Raw genomic sequence first — 8,525 nt, 5'->3', positions numbered from 1 at the left:
TTTTTCTGTGCTGACATGGAATGGAAAATCAAACGCACTACTCAATATATGAATAACCTCGTTCGTTTTATTTGCTTAGTTTCTGTACCTCTGTTTAGGAAAAAAACACTTGTACCTTGGCTTCTTACTCTATCATCTTTTATTGATTCGTTTTAATAATGTACGATATGCAACTTCTCGACGAAAATTTTACCTGTACAGAGCTTATTCAATTTTCATTTACCATTTTCACAATTCGAGATTAATATATTATTCCACATTACGAAATTTAAAAAGAACGTTCTCTTCATGCCAGAATCTAAAATGGCTCTGACTTCGAAAGAAAAATTCGTCCCTCATTTTTTCGTGACGATGAAAATCCCCCGTCCCGGATGATTCCGAGGTGTCAACCATATTCATATCCTGTGAGATAGAAGATAACGGACCGCCGCACAATGAAACCCTGGATCAGAGGGAAATAAAAATCCTGCTGCCATTCACGCCATGCAAGAGAAAGTGAGAATAAAAAATATGAAGGGAGATCAAATTTGATAAGAAAGGATTTGTGGTAAAATCGGACGAGACAGGCCGTAAAATATAGAGCCCATTACGCTTCATGGAATCACTTTGAAATGAATTCCTATTCCAAGCATTCATTCCCGACGATTACCATCATATTGTAATATTCGTTAACCACCAAAAGGTGTTTATTGCCGTTTTAATAGCCTATTAAATTATAATGAAATAAATTTATACAATCATTTTCGATATCGAACCTCGAGCAACCGAAAATAGCTTTAAATAAGTACTTATTATTAGTAAAAACAACGTTTCAGTACTTAAGATTAGACTTATTTTCCTCTATTTTTATGTAAATATATTATATTTTGTATAATCTTTCAATACAAATGAATTTCATCGCGTAAATGCAATCATACGGATAATTTACCTACTTCATGGAATTAAGATATTGCTGAAGGTGACTTTAACAATTAATCTTTGAGCTTAATTAACGAGAGCTTTGAACGTGTATTTTCGCCATTCACCGAGATTTTGAGATTGTCTCAGATCATTGTAATTGCACATTTTCGTCCTACCTTATTATTTGACGCCTTTAAAAATTCAGAGTATTAAATAAAATGTCGAGAAGTCTGAATATCTAAGAAAAAACGTTTTGATAGTAACGGCAAAAAGCATCCAGAAAAACGTTTGCGTTGCCATAGCTCAGTAACTACGGAGTTGTGACCCCATGTTTATGGGCAGAGAAGTATTTAAAATTATCTCCCCTACCACCTCCTTAATTGTTGAAGATTCCTTTTGAAACACCCTGTCCGTGTGATAATTTTTAGCTGAAAGTATACATTCTTCAGTAGGATATTAGTGTCGACATATTTAGTTCAGATGGAAGAAAAAATCAACTCACTCATATTTCATCATTGCCTCACCATTTCGTCATTACCTTGAATATAACTGCCTTTTACAACGAGGGTTTTTCAACACTAACGAAGTACAACAAAAAAATCCAAGCCCTGGGTAGGGATCACCTGCCCAGGCGGGATTCGAACCCACGACCTACGGTTTGGCAGGCGAATACTTTACCCCACCGCCACCGAGGGTGGCAAATATTTGAATTATAAATATTTTAAATAAAAATCAATGTTAAGAATTGCCATAAATGATTTTTTTAACCCCTGAAATCACTATCATGATAAAATGTTCTCGCATTGCAGTCTATTAGATTTTTTCCACTACAGTGTGAACAATCCATGCATTTTTATGGACAAAAAGTGCTTAAAATTGTCCCCCCTACCACCTTTCGAAGAATCTCATATGCCTCCTGAAACACCCAGTGTACTAAATCGCACTATTGTACAATATGTTTCTCCGACTGCACACAGCCAGCAAGCGCATCGCTTTCCGAGTTGCATTCCGACGATGCGTAGTTTCTTCCCCCTCTTCTCATTGAATAAAGATGCTGTTGGTTTCCGGACACAATGACGCGAACCCACCCTTGCACACTGCACTATGGGAGCTCGCTTTCCCCCCGCGGTAAGCCCTAAAGAAGGGCTCGGACTACGAGCGTTGGCGAGGGGTGTTACGAGGGAAGATCCGCAATAGCTTTCATACCACCACCTCCGTGAGGGATGAGGGGTGAGCGGATTAAGGGTATTGGGGGAGGAGAGGGACTGGACTTGAGGGTCCACGGTCCGTGGAGTATCCAAGGGTCCAAGGGAGAAAGGAGAGAAAAAGGATGATGGGATGGTACGAGGGTAACGTCGGCAGATGGAAATTTAGGGGCTGGAGGGAGGAAATTTAAGGCCATTCAAAGGGAGAACGCAAAGAACTGGCGTGGCATTCCGTAGAAAAGGTGGCTGATAGTGTAAAATATATTATAAAAACGGGAATAAGGATAAATGTTAGGAAAAGAGAAAACGAAAACTACATAGAAAAAATTCGTCAAATATAAAAAAAATCTGTTCTTCAACCTCTTCGACCACCACTCATACTAGGTATGACAATACTGACATTGGTCTTATGCAATCCTCCATATATGACTTTCCCAAACTATTCCCTTAAGCTTACTGCTTCCTTTTACCCATATTTATCTGCGAGTAGTTCATATCCCTAAGATTAACTAGAAATTCTATTCCTCAATAAATTAGAGGGAGGAATTTTAAGTACATTCAAAGGGTGGATTCAAAGAACTGGGGTGACATTCGCAGAAAAGGAGGCTGATCCTGCAAAATATATTTTTTAAACTGAGAATAAGGGTAAAAGTGGCGAAAGAGAAAACGAAACCTGAACAGGAGAAAAAATGATTCGCCCATTCTCCGAGTTTGAACCGAGTTCTTCATCCACTTTGACCATTACTCATTAATACTAGGTATTGTAATCCTAACATTGTTTTCCATATGTCCCTTTCCCAAACTATTTCCTTCAGTTTACTCCTCCTAGTGCTATTTATCTGCCTCAAGTACTAATCTCTCTGTCTAACTAGACAATCTTCTCCTCAATAAATTAGAGGGAGGAATTTTAAGGCTATTCAAAGAGAGAAATAGGGTGGTATTCCGCAGAAAAGGAGCCTGATACCGCAAAATATATTATGAAACCTAAAATAAGGGAAAAGTATCGAAAAAGAAAAGGGAAAATCCACGGGAGCAAAAAATCAGTCGCCTATTCTCCGGATTTGCACCGAGTTCTTCAACCACTTTGATTACATTTCATCCATTCTATTGCAATCTCAAAATTGGTGTTTTTCAATCCTCCAAATACTCCTTTCCCAAACCTCTTCCTTCAGGTTTTTAATTCCGTGTGCCCATCCTTATCTGCCTCCAGTACTTGTCTTATTGACCATCAAGACATTCCGTTCCTCAATAAATGTCCCTAAACATTTTTTTCATGAAAGAAAGTTAAAATAATGTATAAAATTCTCTCTTTACTTTTCTTTTTACTCTAGGTGTAACTCATTGTTAGTAGACGTCTATATTGAATTTCCGTTTCTCATCCGTCTCTTTGCGTCAATGGGCTTATTTCGCCCGACTTGAAAAATAAACTAATAAGTTGATTCGGTGATTGCAAGCTTCAAAAGCATCTTTTTGACTGTTCGACAGTAAAAAGAAGTGCAGATTTTTTTCAAGAGTCTCATATGCTCAAAATCGTAGGATGTAGCCATATGGCGGTACGTTAGACGGAAATGGTTTAAAGCTTCTGAGCTGGCATCAAATTGGTTTTTCCTCCATAATTGCAAAAAAATGAAAGGAACTCACAAAAGCGGCTGAATGCAAATGTTCCTAGAGATTTCTCACGCTAATTGGCCTCAGTGCGACGATCATTATTTCTTCCTTATTCAAACCAAGCCGGGAAGAAATAGTCGACGACCTCTCGAAAGACGACGACCCGCATTTCTAGCGGTGGAAGGCCGGGCAAGAACGGTCGCATTTCGGGAGTTGTCATTGCCGGAGCGCGGCTCCCCCAATTAGACAAGAAATTAGCAAATTGGAACGAAAATTTCTTTGGAAGGTAAACTTTTGGCGGGAAGGAGGTCGTATCAGTGCGACTCTCGAGAGAGGAAGAGACGTGGGAGGTAAGAGGATAGAGGGGAATTTTCGAAGAAGAGAAGAAAAAAGGAATGGAGACGGAACAAGAGGTTGAATCTCGCTTCAGAGAATTCAGGGTCGGAGCAGAGCGGAGAAATGATAAGGTTAAAGCAGTGGTGAGAAAAAAAAGTATCCGGATCTGTTAGAAAAACCGATTTGAGTCATTCTCAACCATTCAATCATTGAATTTGTGCGAAGAGTAGCAGTGTATATTTTTCTGGGTTCTCACACCAGGTGAGGTCTTACATATATCCTTCTGACTTTTCGATGTGAAATTTGCCCATCGCCCTCAGATATTCAGGAATCAAATGGATCATCAATGATTTGATCCAATCATTGATCAGAAATCCAATGATACATTGATTCATTCAGGAATCAAATGATGCATCAATCAAGAATCAATCAGGGATCAATCAGGAATCTAATAATCTATCGATCCATCAAGAAATCCAATGATTTGATCTCTGTATCATATCATTGGATTCCTGCATCCCTGAGGATGATAGGCGAGTTGCACATCGAAACCTCAGAAGGAGATATGGAGGACCTTATCCAGTGTGAGACCCGAGAAATCGTCACTGCTATTGTTCGCCGGAAAAAAGCCAGTTATTATAATCGAGGGGTAGATTTGACAAGTAAGGGTAGAGCTCGTGCCGGGCTAAACCAATCGTGTGAATACCGCACATTCAAGATAGGGGTCTAATTCGCTTCCTTGGACCACCTCGCTCTCCGAGAACTTCGGCTGGGGGTGACCAAAGGCTTCATTCAGGATTTAATCCCCGTATGAAATAAAATTAAAAAAATAATTACTCAGTCAACTATATTACACACAAATCTTAGTTTACCGACGACGGCTTCGACAAATCTGCAGTAATTTTCTGTTGAAAAAAAAACAAAATTAGGCTATTTCATTGATTATTTATTTTGTAAGAATTGGAAAGGACTGTTAAAAAGTAGACCTCAGTAAGTAAATTAAGCTATTTTTAAACGATAATAAATATTTTTTTTTAATTTTAGGGAAGGATTAAAGCAATAACGACGAGAGACATCCTTTTTACGTTTGACAAGAATGCCATTTGAAAACGGTGGCTAGTTTGCTAGTCTCCTTGAAAGAGTAGAGAGATGCTGTACTAGATTATGGAGGAAATAGCTCAAGGATAGACAGGGATACACGGGCAAGAGATGGCGGAGAAAATTATTTTTCTCGCGGTGTTTTCACCCTTGCGGCTTCTGAGGGCACGCAACCAAACGCAGCACATCCTGGCCGCAAGGGCCGCCACCAAAAGGGGTTGGTTTCGCCATGAAGTATTCGCCAAGGCTGCAAAAGCCCTCGTTTCACTCCATAGTTTGGTGGTTGTTCGTTTTAAGGGGTGGTAGGGAACCTGGGTAGCCGTTTTGGAAAGAAAAGGCTTTTGGGATGGCGTTTGCCATGGGCTGTGAGGTCGCCTAAGGTCAGTTTTAGGGCTAAAGGGATGTTGAGGTATGCCTGGAGGTTTTGTGAAGGGGAAAGTTTTGGTCGAGAGGTGTGCGAGATGAATGGTTACGGAAGCCAAGAGGGTTTGCGTAACAAATGTACACTGAGAGGGACTAGCCCGTAATTACTTTTCGGGCTAAAACCATTTGAGAGGCTCCAGACTTTGACGCAGGTGTTCCCATGAATATATTGACCGTTACGGGGATGGAAACCTCAAGATCTACTAAGCTCATATACAAACCTGTAAAATTAAAATGGCAAGATACGTACATATACGGAAGAAAAATTCATTTACTATTTACCAGCATAATTTAGTATTTTACAGTGCGTGTTACAAAAATTTTGATTTTATTCATTGCTAGAAGATATTCCTGCATTAAAGGATAAACTTCAAACTATTGAAGTCAATACCAAATTTTATTGATTTATACAATATTTCCTTGCCTACGATAGAATTACAATATGGGCCTTTTACATAGGGGTTTGAAACAAGTTAACAATTACACCTATATGAACATCCATTTCTGGGTAGGGTTAACCTACCAAGACGTGACTCGAACCCGCGCGACTTTCGGGACGGCAGGCGAAGATTCTACCCCATCGCCAACGCATAAACGCGTAACGGATAAATAATAACATATAGTTGCGAGCAAAAATATTAAAATTAGCGCAAATTAATTCGTTGGAAAACATTCGTGGGCAATTTTCAAGTTCAGCTATTTGTTACTGACATAAAATGTATTATCGTACAAATAGTTCACTTTCATATGCATTCAAGAATAGAATATAGAACCTCTATATTTTCAAAGAATTTTGACTAGCAACAGGTAATATCAAAACAGCAAAAATTAGAATGATGAATCTTCTGAAAAAAAGTCAAATTCACATATATTCAGGAAATATTTTTGAAGATAGTATTCGGTCTCCATTAGGCTCTTTCAGTAAAAAAAGTCATCTGTGCCTTTAAAGCCAGAAAATCTCATTCGATCGAAAATAGCCTAAAATAGGTAATATACCGAAGCCACAGATACATTCACAAAGCACTACCCGGAAGGTGTTCAGGCGGTCTATATTACTAGAATCATAGACCTAGTCCTAATTTGCGTCTACATTCCTTGTTACATCCGATGTGCATCTTTTTATGGTGATCAGGAAATTCTGTGGTGGAGGAAATTTTCTATAGAGGATACTAGGTCATTGTTGTTCATTCCCAGTTTTACCAATCGTGATGGGATTGACTGTCGCAATTCACTCCACTGGAATATAAGGCATTGTGTGAAAGAGCTAAAACCGCTATACACGGTGAACTATCATGCTGAATAATCTTGATGAGAAATTATTCGCACTGCCATCATTCACGGGATGCGAGCAAAAATAAAACATTTATATGATTAAAAACATTTGGGCTATGTCGCCGCGTCAATCCTTTGGGTGGCCCCAACGTTTCCCGACCGATGCTGGTCGCTTTTTCAACGGATTATGAAGAGTTGAGAATAGCTTTTGAAATATCGAAAGAGGAAAAGAACAATTTTAACAGGGATACCGGCATTAAAATTAGCCGTACTTGGCAACCTGTAGTAAGAAAAAACAATCAACAACCCACTCCTCCTACCTCCGGCTCCCCTCCCCCCCAACCACCTGACACAGATACCTATATAAAAGATTTTAAATTCTCATCTCTTCATAATCCCTTGAAAAAGCGACCAGCATCGGTCGGGAAACGTTGGGGCCACCCAAAGAATTGACGCGGCGACATAGCCCAAAAGTTTTTAATCATAATGACGAGCACCCGCGAAAGTTTTAACGAAGAAAAACATTTATAATTTTCATTGAATCATCATGCGCATGATGTTTCATTCGCGAATTTTTCCGCTATACACGGCGAATGATTTCATTCACGTGATCATTCACCGTGTATAGCGGCCTTAAAGTCTTTCAGGGGTGATTTTCCACGGTTTGATCATGAAGTGAACTTAGCGGATTCGGTAGGACAAATCCTCGGAGATTTTGGCGAGAAAGCTGTGGCATCATCGTGACGTGATTGGACGGGAAATCCCTAGAACCACAGAGCTGATTGGTGCTTGAGACGCGGACGTTAATAAAGCAAGGACCCGCGGAAGAGCGGACAGTAAATTTTCATTTCCACCTCTGAGCTGGGAAAGGCGTGGCGGGAGAGAGACGGAGAGAACTAATCAGGGTCGCTTTAATGAAGGAAAGCTCGATCGAGGCTCCTTTGTTTACGTTGCTCAACCAATAGGCGGCAGCAAAACCCGGCACGCGGTTCTCTCTCCCGCTCTCAAGAACCCATTAAGCCTGTCAAACCCCAGAGTGAGGCGCAATATCTCCTTTCCTCGTTTTGCATTTCCCCTCATTCACGCCTCATGTGATCACAGAGAGAGCTAAGAATATGATTCTGGGATACTGTCATCGACACATTTCAGAAAAGCAAGGGAAGCAGACGCATGATTAAGAAAAACAATAAATTTATGATACAACCGCAATGATACGATCCATGTTATCCATGCAGTTATTATTATTATCGAAGTATTTATAGTGTATATTTATGCCAAAATACTCCGAGTTGCTCCTGGGGTACATACTTTAACTACTTCAACATAATTTAGGCAAATACGCCTTGTTCATCAATGCAAAATACCTAATAACCTTTAACAACAGTCTACTACTTCTAGTATACTACTACTACTAGTACTAATACTACAAATATCTACTACTTCTAGTGTATTATTATATCATCTCTACAGCTTATCATCTGTTGCTATCAGAAAAATACATGTACTATTATTATTAAAGTATTCTACCTATTAAAGTAGGTTTTCATGGAGTATTCAAGGAGTATTCTGACAGTCTCCCCGCTCTTCATGTACTTCCCTCTTAAATTCATAATAAGGACTACTCCCTTTCATTCTATCTAGAAATTATTCTCTCCCTTCCTCTCCCTCGTTTACCCAACATTC

The sequence above is a fragment of the Ischnura elegans genome, chromosome 11 (genome assembly GCF_921293095.1).
Source record: "Ischnura elegans chromosome 11, ioIscEleg1.1, whole genome shotgun sequence".
NCBI classification, from domain to species: Eukaryota; Metazoa; Arthropoda; class Insecta; order Odonata; family Coenagrionidae; genus Ischnura; species Ischnura elegans.
Note: the sequence above shows the minus strand (reverse complement) of the source record.